This window comes from Mustela nigripes, chromosome 17 (genome assembly GCF_022355385.1).
Source record: "Mustela nigripes isolate SB6536 chromosome 17, MUSNIG.SB6536, whole genome shotgun sequence".
NCBI classification, from domain to species: domain Eukaryota; kingdom Metazoa; phylum Chordata; class Mammalia; order Carnivora; family Mustelidae; genus Mustela; species Mustela nigripes.
Genome location: NC_081573.1, coordinates 34,292,513 through 34,310,663, shown reverse-complemented (window position 1 = coordinate 34,310,663; position 18,151 = coordinate 34,292,513). Strand labels below are relative to the sequence as shown.

Genomic DNA, 18,151 nt, shown 5'->3' with positions numbered 1-18,151 from the left:
TGCCTCAAGCCCACTCAAAGTAGCTCCCGCGCACGTTGGCGAGGGTTTATGGGCCCCCTCCCTTATTTATTGTTTCTCAGAGGCAATGCCAGGCCCCTATTGGTCGAAGACCTCGAGGGCAGGTGGGAAGTCTGTGAAGCCCCAAATCGAAGTTATCTGCGTCTCCCCATTGGTCTTCCTGTCGAGCGCAGGCGCGAGGGCTCCGTCTTCAATCCCCAGGGACGGGTGAGCGGCAATTGGCCAAAGCCCGCGAAGTAGGAGTCCGGATTGGTAGTTGCTAGCAGGAGCCTGGTTTCTTCCTTGACTTCTGCGAGTGAAAGTGTGTGATTGGTTTAAATCCGCGGGCACCTGGCGGTGATTGGGCGGGAGTCACGGGCTGGGTACGATCATTGGCTGATGCTCGGGCCATCCCTCCTCGGGCGGGCAGCGAATGATGAAATGGGAACGGGGAGGGGAAAGGCCGCGACGTGAGCGCGCGACCTCCGGCGCCATTTTGTAGAGAAACAAGCGGAGTTAACCGAAGAGGGGGTCGAGGAGAGCCGGAGTCGGGGACTCAGGAGTTTCCTGTGTCCAGCGCTGCCGGAACCGCCTGAGGTGAGGTGGGCCAGGGTCGGTGGCTGGGGCCGGCTGGTGGTGTCAGCTGCGGAACGCGAGCGCCGGTGGACGAAGGAACGGGGGTGGTCCAGGGGCCATTGGGAGCGTTCCCCGGAGCTCCGGGGAGTGAGGGGCAGTCGGGACGGGGAAGTGGCGAGGCGGGAGAGGGCGGACTCTTCCCACGGCTCGCGGAGTCTTTGGGCTCTGAAGAGCAGAGGCCGGGACGAAGGCTTCACGGAGCTGAGGGCAGAGCGCGGGGTGGTCCCCCCGGCCCGGGCCTGGAGGCTCTGAGGGCGGCGGTGGCGGCAGTTCGGGCGGCTGGGCCTCGCTTCGCGCGGGCTGCACCCTCCTCAGAGCCCACGAGCTCTTCAACTGCCCCTTTCTCTCTGGGCTTCCGGATGGGTGCAGTTGGCTTCGGCCCCCGAGGCCTAGTTCCAGAGGCCAGGGTCCGTGTTTGGAGTAGTTGCAGGCTCCTGGTTCTTTCTGGTCGACCTGGAGCTGGCAGTCCCCCTCCCTCTGCCCCCAGCACGTTGTCAAACCCCCGGTGTTTCGAGTATCCGCCGGTGGGAGGGGCGGGCGGGAGCCAGTACTTCCTCATTACTTCTTGCCACAGGTTTTGTTCCACTCGCGCGCCGGGGCGCTCAGACTTTTCTCCGAAGTCGGCCCTCACTCACTTGGGCCGGTGTCTGAGATGTAGTGGCGGTTTTGCTCTCCCACGGGAAGTGTCCCCTTAGAGAGCCGAACGTTTGTAGGCCTCGACGCTGGGGAAGGATTTCCTTCCTTCCTACAGGTCGTGTAGGGAGGTTGCTTAAGGCCAAACGAAACACTCTTATTCCATACCAGTCCCTCTTGCAGAATTCACCCAACTAGCCTCACACAGATGACTACCCCCGTTAGGAGCACGATTTGCAGTTAAAAATAAAAAAAAAGATGCCTGATAACCTGTGAGTTTGGAAATGCTGTGTTTAAAATAAACTTTGAGAAGTAAACTTTTACCCTGAAGCCACGCAATCAAACGCCACATTTCTTAGGACTCTAATAAAAAGTCTGCGTTCTTCCTGTAAGCTGAGTAATGATACTTAATTTTTCTCCTTATTTCTTTATAATTCTATTGCCTTGGGAGATTTATTTTAACAGCGAATAATTTGAGTAAATACACTTGAGTATTTTGCCGGGGGGGGGGGGGGGAATTCTGGCCATTGCTTTCATGACAATCCGTTTGATAGGAATACGTAGGACCCCCCCCCCCCAAAAAAAGGGAGGACAGGTCAAAAATTAGAAAGCAGGGCAAACACATGAACAAACCGGTTTATGTTGAGGTATTTGGGTATAATATGTTAGTAATCTGTGGCTCAGGTTGACATTCTCACCCTTCTAAAGCTGGGCAGAATAGTATTTTAGCTATTAATAAGATATATGGTAACAGTTTAAATTGTCTTGTTTTAGGACACTGCAGATTGTTACCTTGTCTAAGGAGAAAATGAGCTGATGATACATAAAGTTTTTGCTTCTAGTTGTACTTTGAAATGGTAGCATGTTGATAAAACCTGTTGAGTTGAGAGGGTTGGTCCCTTTTCAACAAGTGTGGGTCCCAAGTCCTTCATTGGAAAATTAACTCTAGAATCAAGGCACAAACACTTGACCATTAATAACTGAAAACATTTCCCTTTCTTGCCTAAGATTGTATGTAACCTTAGAAGGCAGGGTTTTGTGGCATGTGGTGGAACTGAACTGAAATGCACTTGGTTTCTAAACACAGATGGATTAGTTTTTGGCTTAGGTTTTGTTCTTTTTTCTTTTTCTTTCCTTTTTTAAATCTCTCTCTCTCTTTAGTCTCTGAGTTTCTGCTGGGCTTGTTTAAATCCCGGTCTCTTCAACATGGAATCTTGTCAGGCTAAGTACTGTGACATTCTTCTAACTTGGGGTTATGTCATTTAAAAACAAACTACTGTGTGAAGGCAGGAGAGGAAATGCTTGCTATCTCTTCAAGACATTTCTTGAAGACTAATCGCATATTACTCTTGCATGTTGCTTTTTCTAAGCATGTTTTTGGTTAGATTCTGATAAGCAGTCATGAAAAGCTTTCTTTTTAACCAGCCTAAGGTGATGAACTTGAATTTTTATTTCATTCTACGAGGTAGCAAATCTTTTTGGCATTCAGTGCCATGGTAGGGAATTTATCCATAGTAATTCTAATTGAATGCTCACATGTTCTTTAAGATACTAATTTTTGGTAAGATGTTGTTTATACTTCTGGAATGACCGAAAATAATAGCCTGCCATTTTGAAATGCTGTGTTTTATGAACTTAGTATCCTTTATTAAAGTACAAAACTAACTTTCAAGTCATTTAAAAATATTAGCTGAGGCACTTCTTAAATGGCTCTGTGACCAAACTGAACTTCCTGCTGGGACCTTTCAAAATGGCATCCCACTGAGTCTTATTTTAAGACCTTATATATAGAAAAATCCTACAGTTTCTTTTCTGTTTGCTCACAATTTTAAGAGGCGTGTTTCAAAGCTAAAATGGGCTCAAAACCTTTATGCAATAATTTAATGTACTTTTCACTCTTACATTTGTAAGAATGTAGTAAAGCAAATAAAATAAATTGTTTATTGAAAAGCCCGTTTAAGGGACCCCTGGGTGGCTCAGTGGGTCAGTGTCTGCCTTCCATTCAGGTCATCAAGTCCCATATCAGGCTCCTTGCTCAGTGGGGACCCTGCTTTTCCCTCTGCCCACCATTCTTCCTGCTTGTGTGCTCTCCCTTTTTCTCCCTTTCCCCCTCTGACAAATAAATAAAATCCGGGGTGGGGGGGGAGAAGCACCTTTAAGAACTCAGTAATTAGAGGTGTAGACTTAATCTGAAACCCTGTGTTGAGATTTGAAGGAAATGCAGCGTCTTTGGAAGTGTAGATTTAAGAAATGCATTTCTGTGTTTAATGTTGGAAAGCTCAGCATAAATCTCCAGGATAAAATGTTTCGGTTAATTTTGTTAACAGTTGTTAGGAGGAAATTCGTAAAATGTTGACTGAGATGTTAAACTGTCTGCAGGAGAAGTGTGTGTGTGTGTGTGTGTGTGGTGCTAATTATATAAAATATAAAAGGGAGTGAAGGCGTATTTTGAAAACCTCATCTTACTGTTCTTAATCCTCATCAAGAGCTCAGCATTTTCCATTTCAGATAGTTTTAAAGTTTGTCACCTTGGATTTATAACTCAGTTTTGAAATGCAATGTTAGTTTTAAATTTTTAGACTAATCATAAGAACAGTTAACCCTTCGTTTCAGACCCTTTCTTTCCTTTATCTATCCTCAACTTGGGCTTGAACTCATGATGCCAAGATCAAGAGCCCTGTGCTCTATTTACTGAGCCAACCTGCCCACCCCCCCAGCTTGCCTTTTTTTGCAATAGCTATATTTCTTTTCTTGCTTTTTTTCTTTTGAAAGAGCTTATTTATTTTAGAGAGAGTGCATGAGTGAGCAGGGGGAGGGGGCACAGAGAGGGAGAGAATCCCAAGCAGACTTGGGGCTTAATCCCAGACCCAGAGGTCGTGACCTGTCCTGAACTGAAATCAAGAGTTGGCACTCAACTGACTGAGCCACCCAGTCAGCACCCCTTTGCAGTAGCTTACTAATCTTCAGTATCTTTCCCTCATGATTTGTTTGTTTTTAAAATTACATACATAATATGTAAATGCATTCCAAATGTAAATAATTCCAGGAATATAGTTAACTCTTTACTGCCGAATTGCCTCCTAAATCACTGGTTTGAAAACAGTGATCCTCTGCTCAGAAGTCCTTCACATCCCATGCTGGGTGCTGTGTAAGTGTTGATCCCTCCCTACCTGTGGCATCATTTTAGTCTTTTTTTTTTTTTAAAGATTTTATTTATTTATTTGAGGGAAAATGAGTGAGAGAGAGCATGAGAGAGGAGAAGGTCAGAGGGAGAAGCAGACTCCCCAAGGAGCTGGGAGCCTGATGCGGGATTTGATCCTGGAAGTCCAGGATCATGACCTGAGCCGAAGGCAGTTGCTCAACCAACTGAGCCACCCAGGCGCCCATCATATTACTGTCTTACGCTATAGTCACAAGACTGTTTGTAGTTCCTAAAACATCTTTGCCTCTTCTATATGTAATGTCATTGTGTCTACCAAAACATCTGTCATTCAAACTTGTATGTGTCTATATACATCTCTGCCCTGATTTTCCTATACCTCTTGGGCAGTTTCACTTACCTATAGCATATACTGTTTTGCTTCATAAGTTTTCTGCCTCATAGTGGGTAATCCCCCCACCCCCCCCAAACATGTTACTGCCCTGAATTGTAATTGAGTGATGCTTCATTTTTACACTTGGGTAGATTTATAGTGTTTTTCTTGGGACTGTATACTTCTAATTCTGTTGATATCTTTTAGATGGTTAAACTTTAAAAGCTAGCCATATAGAATTATGGTATCATCCTTTAGGAAAGTGAAGCCAAGGAAGGTAAGGTGACTTTCTTAGTTTAAGGTCAGGCAGACCAGGTTTTCCTGCTCTACCCTAATGCTCATTCTGTCTTTCCACATTCCGCTTGAGTTCAGTACAAGGGAAAGAATGATGTATGAATTCATCAAAAAAGAGCATAGGGTCACCTGGGTGGCAAGGTCGGTTAAGTGTCCAGTTCTTTCTTTCTTTTTTTTAATCCACTGAGCCACCCAGGTGCCCCCTTCTTTTTTTTTTTTAAAAAAGATTTATTTATTTGAGAGAACTTGTCAGAGCAAGGGAAGGGGAAGCTGACTTTGCTAAGTGCACAGCTCAGTGAGGGGCTTGATCTCATGACCCTGAGATCATGACCTGAGCTGAAATCAAGAGTTGGATGTTAAACCAACTGAGCTCCAGGCGGCTGACTCTTGACCTCAGCTCAGGTCTTGATCTCAGGGTTGTGAATTCAAGCTCTCCTTTATGCTTTTTTTTAAAATTTTATTTTATTTTTTTTTAGTCTTCGTGGTTAACCATTTGTTTTTTGAGAGTATCATTGTATAATTAAAATCTCTGGAGTCTTTAGCACATCATGACTATCTCTATTAATAATAATTCTACAGAATTAAACTGTTTCTTAGGTAATTACCTAGGGAGATTTTTTTTTTCTTTGCTCCTAATCTGTGTTTCCCCCCATTTTATTGACATAATTGACTCACAGCACTGTATAAGTTTCATATGCATAGTGTAACAGCTTGACCTAGATATATTGTGAGATACTGCCAATATTTATTTGGATGAGATTTTCTTTTTTTTGGAAGAGATTTTCTTAGTTGTGACCAAAGCAAATACAGATATTTTTTTTCCTCAGCAGTTTTTTTGTAGTACAAGACAAAAGATTTGAATGTTTCTTCTTTTCAGTGTGAAAATGTAAAACTCATAACTGACACAAAGGTGGTCTTTCCTGTTACAGTTACTGTGAGTGGTCATATTTAACTCAGTGTAAATTAACTTGCACTTCCTTTAAGATCTCCAAAGTATAGGGAGGGATTTAGGTTTTAATGAATAAGTTTTTTCTTGGTATAGTTGCATATGTATATAATATATATATATACTTAATATGTATATATTTAACCTATCTATATTCTTTTTTTTTTTAAAGATTTTATTTATTTATTTGTCAGAGATAGAGGGAGAGAGAGTGAGTGAGCACAGGCAGACAGAGAGGCAGGCAGAGGGAGAAGCAGGCTCCCCGCCCGAGCAAGGAGCCCGATGTGGGACTCGATCCCAGGACCCTAGGATCATGACCTGAGCCGAAGGCAGCTGCTCAACCAACTGAGCCACCCAGGCGTCCCTAACCTATCTATATTCTTAAGATTTATTTATTTGAGAGAGTGAGAGTATGTGTAAGTGTGTAAGGAGGGGGACAGAGGGAGAGAAACAATCCCACATGGACTCCTGAGCAGAGAGCCTAGCTCCAGCCCAATCCACCCATGAGAACACAACCTGAGCCAAAACAAGCAGTTGGATACCCAACCAACTGAGCTACCCAGGCACCTTGGTGTAGTGATATTTTAAAAGTAGCTCAAAGTCGGGGCACCTGGTGGCTCAGTGGGTTGAGCCTCTGCCTTCGGCTCAGGTCATGATCTCAGGGTTCTGGGATGGAGCCTTGCATCGGGCTCTCTGCTCAGCAGGGAGCCTGCCCCCCCCCCCCCCCCGCCTGCCTTTCTGCCTACTTGTGATCTCTGCCAAATAAATGAATAAAATCTTAAAAAGATAGCTCAAAGAAGGGTACTTTTAGTAGTCAAGTATATTGACTTATGTAGCTTTATAATTTTGTAATTACTATTACAAAATATTACTATAATTTTGTAATTACAGATGCTTCTGAATATTCAGTTGATTCCACAGCAGGAACTTGATTGTTTCCTAATTTTGTAGTAGACATACTTCTTGGTTCACTTTCTCAGTTTTTAAAAAATAGGGGTTTATTGGTGTTTTCGATAGGCTCAGTCTGTAGAGCATGGGTCTCTAGGTCTCTGGGTCATGAGTTCAAGCCCCACGCTGGCTATAGAGCTTACTTAAAAAAACAAATGAAAAAGATAGGGATTTATTTGCTAACTATGTCATACTGTGCTGGTGTATGGATTGGATCAAGTCTTGTAAAATTCTGGAAAGTATAAAAGACTATTAAATGTTCTTTAAGGGTTACTATTAAGATTCTATTGAGTCTGGTAAAACTGCTTATTCAAAGTAGCATGGTTAGGAAGCAGTTCAGCTCTTGCTCCATTTGTTATTCCCTCATTTCAAACCTGTTTACTACTTGTTGACCATTATACCTTTGAATATTTCCTTAACTCTTGTCAGGTGGGTTCCCAAAAAAATGTTTTATACTAGGCTTTTCTAAGCTCAGTAATACATAATTCTGGGATGTTCATGATTGGATTATTCCCACTTGTTTGTGTTCTTTAGTTTGGGTAATAGTTACCATGTGTATACCCACAGTTATGGCATGAATATATTTTTCTTTTTAAAAAGATTTTATTTATTTATTTGGCAGACAGAGATCACAAGTAGGCAGAGAGGCAGGCAGAGAGAGCAGAAAGCAGGCTCCCTGCAGAGCAGAGAGCCTGATGTGGGACTCGATCCCAGGACCCTGGGATCATGACCTGAGCTGAAGGCAGAGGCTTTAACCCACTGAGCCACCCACGCACCCCATGGCATGAATATCTCAAGACTATTCCCCTTCCCTTGGGTGACTGGCTGGTTCAGTTGGTAGAGTCTGTGGTTCTTGATCTTGGGGTCATGAGTTTGAGCCCCACATTGGGTGTAGAGATTACTTAAAAATACATACATTAAAAAAGGAAACAAATAGTGTTTAAAAAAAAAAGGGAGACACCTTGCTGGCTTAGTTGGTAGAGGTTTCAAATTTTCTTAAAAAATTTTTTTTTTTATTTGAGAGAGATGGAGCAGGAGCTAGAAGGAGAGGGAGAAGCAGACTCCTGCTGAGGAGAGAGCAAAGCCAGATGCAGGGCTCTATCCTGGGACCATGACCCAAGCATAAGGCAGATGATTAGCCGACTGAGCCACCCAGGCACCCCGACCTTGCAAATCTTGATCTTGGGGTTGTAGATTTGAGCCCCATGTTGGGTATAGAGATTGGTTAAAAATAAAGTCTTGGGGGGACACTTGAGTGGCTTGGTTGGTTGGGCATCTGTCTTGGTCATGACCAATCCCCACGTTGGGCTCCCTGCATAGTGGGAGGCCTCCTTTTCCCTCTTCCATTCCCCCTGCTTGTGTTCCCTCTTTCAGTCTCTCTCTGTCGAATAAATAAATAAAATCTTTTTTTTTTTTTTTTAAAGATTTTATTTATTTATTTGACAGAGAGAGATCACAAATAGGCAGAGAGGCAGGCAGAGAGAGAAAGAGGAGGAAGCAGGCTCCCTGCTGAGCAGAGAGCCTGATGCGGGACTCGATCCCAGGACCCTGAGATCATGACCTGAGCTGAAGGCAGCGGCGTAACCCACTGAGCCACCCAGGCGCCCAATAAATAAAATCTTTAAAAAAAAAAATATGGGGAGCTTGGGTGGTTAAGTCAGTTAAGTGACTTGATGATTTCACGTCAGGTTTGTGAGATCAAGCCCTGCATCCAGGCTCTGAGCTTTGATGGAGTCTGCTTAAGATTCCCTCTCTCCCTTCCCCCACACCTCTGCCTCTCTCTCTAAATAAATAATAATGAAAATAAAATCTTAAATACTCCTCTTCCCTTTTCAAACAGGCAAACATGCCAGAGATTGTAGGCATTGAGGTTATCTGTCCAAATGTAAAATGTAGAAATTATATGAAAATATTTAGTCATGCCCAGTCACTAAGCCTTATGGCAACCACAAAACATTGGTACGATACCTTAATATACTAACTTAGTTGTGGAATATTTGTATAAAACTTTGTAGAGGTCTTCTGTGTGTGAGTTTCAGTGACTAATTCTCTCATAATGTGCTATTATTATCTACCTTGCTTCTACCCTTGGTCCCCTATAGTTTGTTTTCAGTTCATCATCTAAAGTGATTCTTCCATTTTGAAAATCCTATCTTGTTATCCTGTTGAAAACCACCTGTTGATTCTCCATTTGTCTTTAGTAAAAGCCAGAGTCCTTCATTACTTACAGGATTTAACTCTGCCCTATACCTCCTCACATATTCTGCCTTCTCCCCAACTTATTCATTCTCTCTGCCTCCTGTCCCCCCACCCCTATTGGTTTCCTTCAAGTACCCTTGGCCTCCTTGCTTTTTGCCTTACACATGCCATGCACTCTCTTAGGAAGCCTTTGCACCAACTGACCAGTCCTTCTGCCTAGAACATTTTTTCTCTGATCTGTGTGCATGGCTAAACACCCCCCCACCCCCGTCATCGGGGAGCCTGCTTCTCTCCCTCTGATGTGTTCTGTGCTTGTGCTCTGTCAGATGAATAAAGAAAATCTTTTCTTTTCTTTAAAAGATCTTATTTATTTATTTATTTGTCAGAGAAAGACAGAGAGGGAACACAAGCAGTGGCAGAGGAGGAAGCAGGCTTCCCACACAGTGGGGATCCCGATGCGTGGCTCTATCCCAGTACCCTTGGATCATGACCTGAGCTGAAGGCAGACGTGTAATGAATGACTGAGCTACCCAGCTGCCCCTAAATAAATAAAATCTTTAAAACAAACAAAAAAAGACTTCTTTTTCAGTAAGGCTCTCTCTGGCCACCACACTAATTGCAGCCCTTCAGTCTCCCTATTTGGTTCCCTTTACCTTGCTGTTTTCTTGTCTGTAGTACTTAGCATCTCCTAACATGTTTCTCATATATATATATTTTTTTTTTTAATTTATTTTTATTAGGGAGAGAGAGGTCACATGTAGGCAGAGAGGAAAACAGAGAGAGTGGGGAAAGCAGGCCTCCCGCTGAGCAGAGAGACCGATGTGGGGCCCAATCCTAGGACGCCGAGATCATGACCCGAGCCGAAGGTAGAGGCTTAACCCACTGAGCCACCCAGGCACCCCTCATATATATTTTTTAAAGATTTCATTTATTTATTTGACAGAGCAAGAGAGGGAACACAAGCAGGGAGTGGGAGAGGGAGAAGCAGGCCTCCCGCTGAGCAGGGAACCTGATGTGGGGCTCGACCCCAGAATCCTGGGAGCCAAAGGCAGATGCTTAATGACTGAGCCACCCAGGTGCCCCTCATATGTACTTTTTAATATTTCATTTTTTAAAAAGATTTTACTTATTTGAGAGAGAGAGCAGAAGTAGGGGGATCAGCAGAGGGAGAGGGAGAAGTGTACTCCCCTCTGAGCAGGGAGCCTGATTCGGGGCTGATCCCAGGACCCTGGGACCACAACCCAAGCCTAAGGCAGATGCTCAACCAATTAAGCCACCTAGGCGGCTCTTTTCATTTTTTAAAGTAATTTCTCCTCCCATTTCGGGGTCGAATTCACAATCCTGAGATCAAGAGACATGCTATACTGACTGAGCCAGCCAGGTTCCCCCCTTTCATTATTTCTTAAGATTATTATTTCTCACCTCCAGTGGAAATGCAGTAATTTATGAATGTCTGTTCACCCATATGTTTCAAATACCTGACACATGTAAGTACTCAATAAATATTTGACTGGGTTAATAACGTATAATAAAGTTTCATAAACTGTTTTCTGTGATAAGTTGTGGTAGCCACTTAATATAAGTCGTATAATTTCTTATTGTCTGATGAATTTAAGTTGTGCTTGGCTTTGTGTTAACTTTGTGGAGAGCCAGACTTGAGGTGCTCACATCTGGGGCTTACCCTACAGAAAATCGATGCAAAGCCATTTTCTTAGCAAGGGCACTATTGGTGTTTGGGCAGGATAGTTCTTTGTGGCGGTGTCCATCTTTGGTTATTTCATCTCTAATTCTCATTAAGTGCCAGTGTCTCTCCTACTCCTACAAATTTCGGAATGCTTTTGGAGATTACATTGCCTTCTAGTTTATTCCAGTAAATAACCTCTTGAGGAAGATTTCTTTTCATCGTTCTTTTATTTACTTTAGAGTCAATTATTTTTGGTGTAAATTACAAATTTCTTAAAATTGAATTTTGCAGTGTCCCAAATGAGAAAACTGCATGAAGAGGAGGAATAGTGTATTTCACTGATTCTAAAACATTGTCAACATTTTAATGACTCTGAAATTGGATGTATCATAATCTTTTTTTTTTAAATTTTTATTTATTTATTTGACAGAGAGCACAAGCAAGTGGAGTAGCAGGGAGAGGGAGAAGCAGGCTCCCTGCTGAACAAGGAGCCTGACGCGGGGCTCAATCCCAGGACCATCAAGACCTGAGCTGAAGGCAGTCACATAATATGCCCACCCATATTTGGGCACCCCAATGTTTCATGTTAGAAAAGTATTACCAAGTAAACTTTCTTAATGACACATAAGTAGAGATGCTTCTGTAGTTAAAGACTAATTAATCTTGGGGCGCCTGGGTGGCCCAGTTGGTTAAGCATCTGGTTCTTGATCTCCGCTCAGGTCTTGATCTCTCCAGGTTGTGAGCTCAAGCTCTGTGTTGGGCTCCATGCTGGGTATGGGAATGGGCATGGGCACGGGCACAGAGCCTACTTAAAACAAAAACAAGACAAAGACTAACCTGAAATGAGATTATGGAAAATTATCTCTATTTCATGGGTGATGAAGATGAAAGAAGTTTCCCAAACTTTGGCTACATTTTGCTTGCTGTTATATCTAGTCAAATTGTATTTTAGGGAACTAGAAATTGATACAGTAATGGATTTATCAGGGTTCTGGAATGTTTTCAGTGCTCTCAAAGCCGGTTGGCAGTGATGGTGAGGAAGAGCTGTGGAATAAACCCAAGGCATGTATGTCTCTGGGAGCCAATGTAAGGGATAATACGCAGGAAACAATAGTGAGAGTGTGATTAAATTTTATAGTGCATCATAGATACTAAAGAGGAAGAGAGATAGATTAGTAGATTATCCTGTAGATGATCTGAAGTGGTTGGGGGAGATTTTGGAGGGGCTAGGGCTTGAGCTAGGCCTGGTCTTATTACCTCATGCATTGTCCACTTACGGAGGATTCTTAGCCTGACTCCTGGTAACCACTAACTTCCCTCTCTTAAAAGTTATTAATGATCACTTAGTTGCTAATTCCAGTAATTTATAATTCCCATATACTTTTTGTACATTGCCAACTATACCTTTATTTATTTATTTTTAAAGATTTTATTTATTTATTTGACAGAGAGACACAACGAGAGAGGGAACACAAGAAGGGGGAGTGGGAGAGGGAGAAGCAGGCTTCTCGCTGAGCAGAGAGCCTGACGCGGACCTCCATCCTAGGACCCTGGGATCATGACCTGAGCTGAAGGCAGATGCTTAACAATTGAGCCACCCAGGTCCCCCTATACGTTTATTTTTAAAAATATTTTTATTTTTGGGGGCGCCTGGGTGGCTCAGTGGTTTGGGCTGCTGCCTTCGGCTTGGGTCATGATCTCAGGGTCCTGGGATCGAGCCCCGCATCGGGCTCCCTGCTCCGCAGGAAGCCTTCTTCCCTCTCTCTCTCTCTCTCTCTCTCTGCCTGCCTCTCTGCCTACTTGTGATCTCTGTCTGTCAAATAAATAAATCTTTAAAAAAAAATATTTTTATTTTTGAGAGAGAGCAAACATGTGCATGCAGGTTGAGCGGGGAGAGGCTGCAGGAAAGGGTGAGAGAGAATCTCAAAAAGACTCCCTGCTTATTCACCTTGACATCCTTTGTTGTTTAATTCTTTAGAATCTTAATAATTTTTTTTATCCTGAGAGATTAAACAGTAGACTTGTTAAGAAAACAAAAGTGAAAATGTAAACAAAATTTTAAAATAAAGTTAAAAAAAAAAAAACAACTCTCTGCTTAGTGGAAAGCTCATCACAGGACTTGAGATCATGACCTGAGGTAAAATCAAGAGTCAGATGTGTAACTAACTGAGCCACTCAGGTGCCTCTGACAACTATACCTTTGTAAAATCTCTCCCCCATGGTTTTCATAGCGTATGGATGTATTAGTTATTGGTTGTGGCATAGCAAAGTACCCCCAAATTCAGCCATTTAAAACTTGTTCTTTATTTCACAGACACAGTTGGCTGATTGCTTTTGACTCAGTGTCTTTCACAAAGTTGCAGTGCAGGTATCCACAGGCAGTAGTCAGCCCAAGGCTGAAGGGTGGAGAGTTCTTATAAACTCACTCACCTGGCAGTTGGCAGGCTTCAAATCCTTGCTGACTGTTGGTTGGCAGACATCTGTTGCTTGTCACATGTGCCTTCTCCATAGGGTTACTCACAGGATGGCAACTTGCTTTTCTTGGAGCACAGGCTCAGAGAGTTAAACAAGGTAGAAGTCAGTCTTTTTGTAGTTGAATCTTTGAAAGGACTGTTTTCTTCTTTTGAAACCACTCTTAAGTAAGGTCCATCCCACTTGTAAGGGGAGGGGATTACATAAGGATAGACCTTATCTATCCTTATGCAGGGATTGTTGGGGTTATTTTAGAGGCTGCCTGCCACAGTGGACATTTGTCAAAGATTCGTCCTTGGAACTCTTTTTAGGGAATGTTATCTGTTCATAGGTTTTACTTATTGCCGCAAAGTCGAGGAGGACTCTGCTTGGCTTCTGATAATATGCAGTCCAAGTTTCTTCTGCCTGTCTAGCTACTCTGCATTTCCCTTCTTGAGTTTATCTTTTTTCTTTTCTTTTTTAAAAAAATTTTATTTAGTTTTTTATTCATGAGAGACAGGCAGAGGCAGAGGGGAGAAGCAGGTTCCAGGGAGCCTGTTGCAATACTCAATCCCAGGACCCTGAAATCATCACTTGAGCCAAAGGCAGACACTTAACTGACTGAGCCACTCAGGCATCCCGAGTTCCTTCCTCTTTTCCAGCCACCTTTAAAATGCTAAGCTTTTTTAGGATTCTAAAACCCTTATTTTCTTTCTATACTTCTCCTTTGCTGTTTCTTTTTTATTTTATTTTTTTACTTATTTGGGAGAGAGACAGAGACCGAGAGGAGAGCACAAGCAGGGGGAGAGGCAGAGAGAGAGAAAGAAGCAGACTCCCGACTGAGCTGAGAGCCTGACATGGGGCTGGATCCCAGGACTAGAGATCATGACCTGAGCCGAAGGCAGACACCCAACCATCTGAGCTGTGCAGGCTCAGATGTCTCTCTCTCTCTCTTTTTTTTTTTTTTTTAAGGATTTTATTTATTTATTTGTCAGAGAGCAAGCGAGAGTGAGCGAGAGCAAGCACAGGCAGACAGAATGGCAGGCAGAGTCAGAGGGAGAAGCAGGCTCCCTGCGGAGCAAGGAGCCCGATGTGGGACTCTATCCCAGGACGCTGGGATCATGACCTGAGCTGAAGGCAGCTGCTTAACCAACTGAGCCACCCAGGCGTCCCTCAGATGTCTCTTTTAAATGTTGATAACTCCCAAATCTTTTATTTGCAGCTCACCCTTGCTGTGCTGCAGGCTGAAATTCTCAACCAACTGGTGGGTTTCATTTGTATGTGTCACTCCAGATATGTCCGAAATAGAATTCCTCATTTTCTTTCTTGCCATGTAAACTTTCTCTTCTCAGTTTTATGTCAGAAGTAAGTGGAACCCAGATGCTTAGTGGAAATGTTTTTGACTTTTCTTTTGGTTCACCTTTTTTGCTTATTGTTTCAGAATCCTTGCAGTTCTTTGCTGAATGCATTCACTTCTCTTCCCTTCTAATATGTATATTTTTAAATATTTTATTTATTTGAAAGAGAGCCCGAGCAGGGGTTGGGGCAAAGGCAGAGGAAGAGAGAATCTTAAGCAGGTTCCATGCTCAGCGGGGAAGCCCAGCATGGAGCTTGATCTCAGGACTCTGAGATCATGACATGAGCTGAAATCAAGAGTCGGAGGCTTAACTGGCTAAGCCACCCAGGTGTCTAGCTTCTAAATTTTTTTTTACCTGATCCTGTCCTTTGTTAGTAGGCAAAGTGGGTTACTGTTATATCAAACAACCCCAAAATATCAGTGGTTTAACAGAGTAGATATTTCTATTCAGATAACTTTCGTTGAGAATGTTCATTAGGTTACCTTTCTTGTGGTAATTCAGGAACCCAGGCTCCTTCCATCTTAGGCACTGCTTTTCTCTAGAGGGAGGGTCCAGAGTAGGTTTTATGGACAAGGTCTGGAAGTGGCTGGTATCATTTTTTGGCTTGCATTTCGTTGGCTAGAACTCGGGGTTTCTTGGCCACACCTATGCAAGAGAGGCTGAGAAATGTAATCTAGCAATTTAGCCAGGTAGAGGGAAGAGATTGGGTGAACATGTAGCTAGTGTCTCCTATTCCCTTATTCCCTAAAATATATTCCCTGTAGCTTCTAGGATTGTCTTTTTTTTTTTTTTTTTAAGATATTTATTTATTTGAGAGAGTTCACAAGCTGGGGGGAGGGGTTAGAGGGAGAAGTAGATTCCCCGCTGAGCAGGCAGCCTGATGTGGGACTCCATCCCAGAACCCTGGGATTATGACCTGAGCCAAAGGCAAACACTCAACTGACTGAGTCACCCAGGTGCCCCCCAGGATCATCTTTATGACAGAATCCAGAAGTCTGAAATGGGTTCTATACATATGAGAAAGGAAAGCCACAAATTTGGTGTCATTTAACTCCAGAAGACATTTCATTTTGGCCGGTGGCAGGGTTAGTGTGTGGGGGTTGTACTTAAGGCTGTGATTTATTACAGCAAAAGGATACAGAGCAAAATAAAAGGGAAAAGTCCTGTAAGGTGAAGTCTGAGGAAACTAGACTCATGCTTTCAAGCTGAACCTCTCCCAGTGCCTTTCCCAGTGGAGTCATATGGGGCATACTTAATTCCTCCAGCAAGGAATTGTGACAACACATGTGTGTGAAATGTTGCCCAGCAGGGGAAGCGTGTTAGAGAATCAATGCCTAGGATTGTTACTGGGGACTTGTCATGTGAGCACCTTTTGGCTACGACATACTAAAATTCGAGGTTCTCTGAAGGAAGGCCAGGTGTTCAGCATAAATCACATTTTTGGGTAGAGTTTAGGCACAGGGAGCCACTCTTAATTAGTTCTGGGAGTGGGGATTAGTTTTTCCCCATTCAAGTTATGACAGCAGCCAAAGGCCAACTTGTTAAGTCTAAGGATAGCAGTCTCAGGCATTCTGTGTTAACTGTTTTCTGCTCATTGAATGAGGTGGATGGTCTCCATGGGAAGGGATTTTGTATAATCTTGGAATACGCAAAACTTTGTTGACCTGATATTTTACTTAAATTACTTTTCTATTTCAGTAGGGGAAAAAAATTGCAGTTTCCTTCCTAGCTCCTTTCATCTATCCTTTCAGATAGTTATTTTTGTATCATTTTAGATGCTCTGCATATAAGGACATATACATATGCAGAATGCTGTTCTGTAACTTGCTTTCCTCCCAATAGATAATTTCCATTCTTTCTAACTCCTTTTTTAAGTTATTACATAATATTCCTTTTTATGATTTACTTAACCATTGCCCTTTTGATAGATATTTAGGTCATTTTCAGATGCTATGATGTTAAATAGTTGTTTGTTTCATGGAGGAAAAGGGAATGAATATAAAGATGACTGCTGAGTATTCAGTGCAGAATTGGGGCTTTAGGGTTCTAAAACTCCTTTTACTCATCTTTTATGTAAGGTTGGAGATACCAGGGTTTGTTTATTTTAGGAATTGGTATTAAATTCCTAAAATTGGTAGGAATTGGTATTAAAACAATTATTTAGGCAGTGATTTTGGAGGTGCAACACAGGGGGTTTTGTTTTTGTTTTTTGTTTTTTTAAATCATCTTACCTCTGCTGTCCAGTTCTTTAATGTTCTCTTAAATACTGTCTTTAGGGATGTCTGGGTGGCTCAGTCAGTTTAGTGGCTGCCTCTTGATTTTGACTCAGGTCATGATCTCAGGGTTGTGAGATAGTTGGGTTCATTCTGGGTGTGGAGCCTGCTTAAGATTCTCTCTCCCTCTCCCTTTGTGGGTACCCCCCCCCCCACCTCCCATTTGCTTGGAAGATCTCTTTCTAAAAATAAGCATAGAGATAGAGATATATATAGGTACAGATATGGAGGGGCATAAGGCTGGCACAGTTGGTAGAGTATGCAACTTTTGATCTTGGGGTTTTAAGTTCATGTCCCATGGTGGGTGTAGAGGTCCCTTAAAAATAAATTAAAAAAAAAAATGGTGAACAGGGGCACCTGGGTGGCTCAGTTGGTTAAGTGTCTGCCTTTGGCTCAGGTCATTATCCCAGAGTTCTGGGATCAAGCCCTGAATCAGGCTCCCTGCTCAGTGGAGAGCCTCCTGCCACTCTTGCCTGCTTGTGTGCTCTATCAAATAAAGAAATAAAATCTTAAAAAAAAAAAAAAAGGTGAGCAAATACTTAAGTCTCATTATGCTACAATTTGACCTTGAAAATTCTCAACTCTGGAAAGTACCATTCCAATTTAGAAGTAGTCTAGCTGAGCGATTTCTTCTCATTTTCTCCAATTATGGAAATACATCTACATCTGAAATCAAGAGTCGTATGCTTAACTGACTGAGCCACCCAGGTGTCCCTGGGTGTTGGAGTTTTAATAAACTGGTAGTGTTGGGTCTTGCCTATTTAGCTTCTTGAAGTACCTGTTGATATTTAAACCTAGAGCAAGTTATGTGATAATGCCAGGATTGCTGGGTAAGTGCAATGGGAGATCAAATTGCCTTTACAAAGGTATCTTTGGCCCAACTGGAAGTTAAGGAGAGAAAAAGGAACAAATGTGAAGGGCTTTCCTTGTCATCTTAGTAGAGATTGCATTAAGGTTTGATACTCCTCTTCTTCTTCCTCTTCTTCTTCCTCTTCCTCTTCTTCTTCCTCTTCTTCTTCTTCTTCCTCTTCTTCCTCTTCCTCTTCTTCTTCTTCTCCTTCTCCTTCTCCTTCTCCTTCTCCTCCTCCTTTTCCTCCTCCTTCTCCTCCTTCTCCTCCTCCTTCTCCTCCTCCTCCTCCTTCTCCTTCTCCTTCTTCTTCTTCTGAGAGAACACGAGAGGCAGGAGGGTCAGAGGGAGA

At 42.8% G+C, this 18,151-nt stretch overlaps 1 protein-coding gene across 6 annotated transcripts in view; it reads left to right on the top strand.

Moving 5' to 3' along the window:
• The first annotated feature begins 458 nt into the window (after positions 1-458).
• CNOT1 (CCR4-NOT transcription complex subunit 1) overlaps positions 459-18,151 on the top strand; it is a 113,087-nt gene continuing 95,394 nt past the window's right edge. For all 6 annotated transcript variants that reach the window (XM_059382605.1, XM_059382601.1, XM_059382606.1 and 3 more), the window contains exon 1: positions 459-594. The gene's annotated coding sequence lies outside the window, so the exon portion shown is untranslated. The remainder of the gene's footprint in view (positions 595-18,151) is intronic.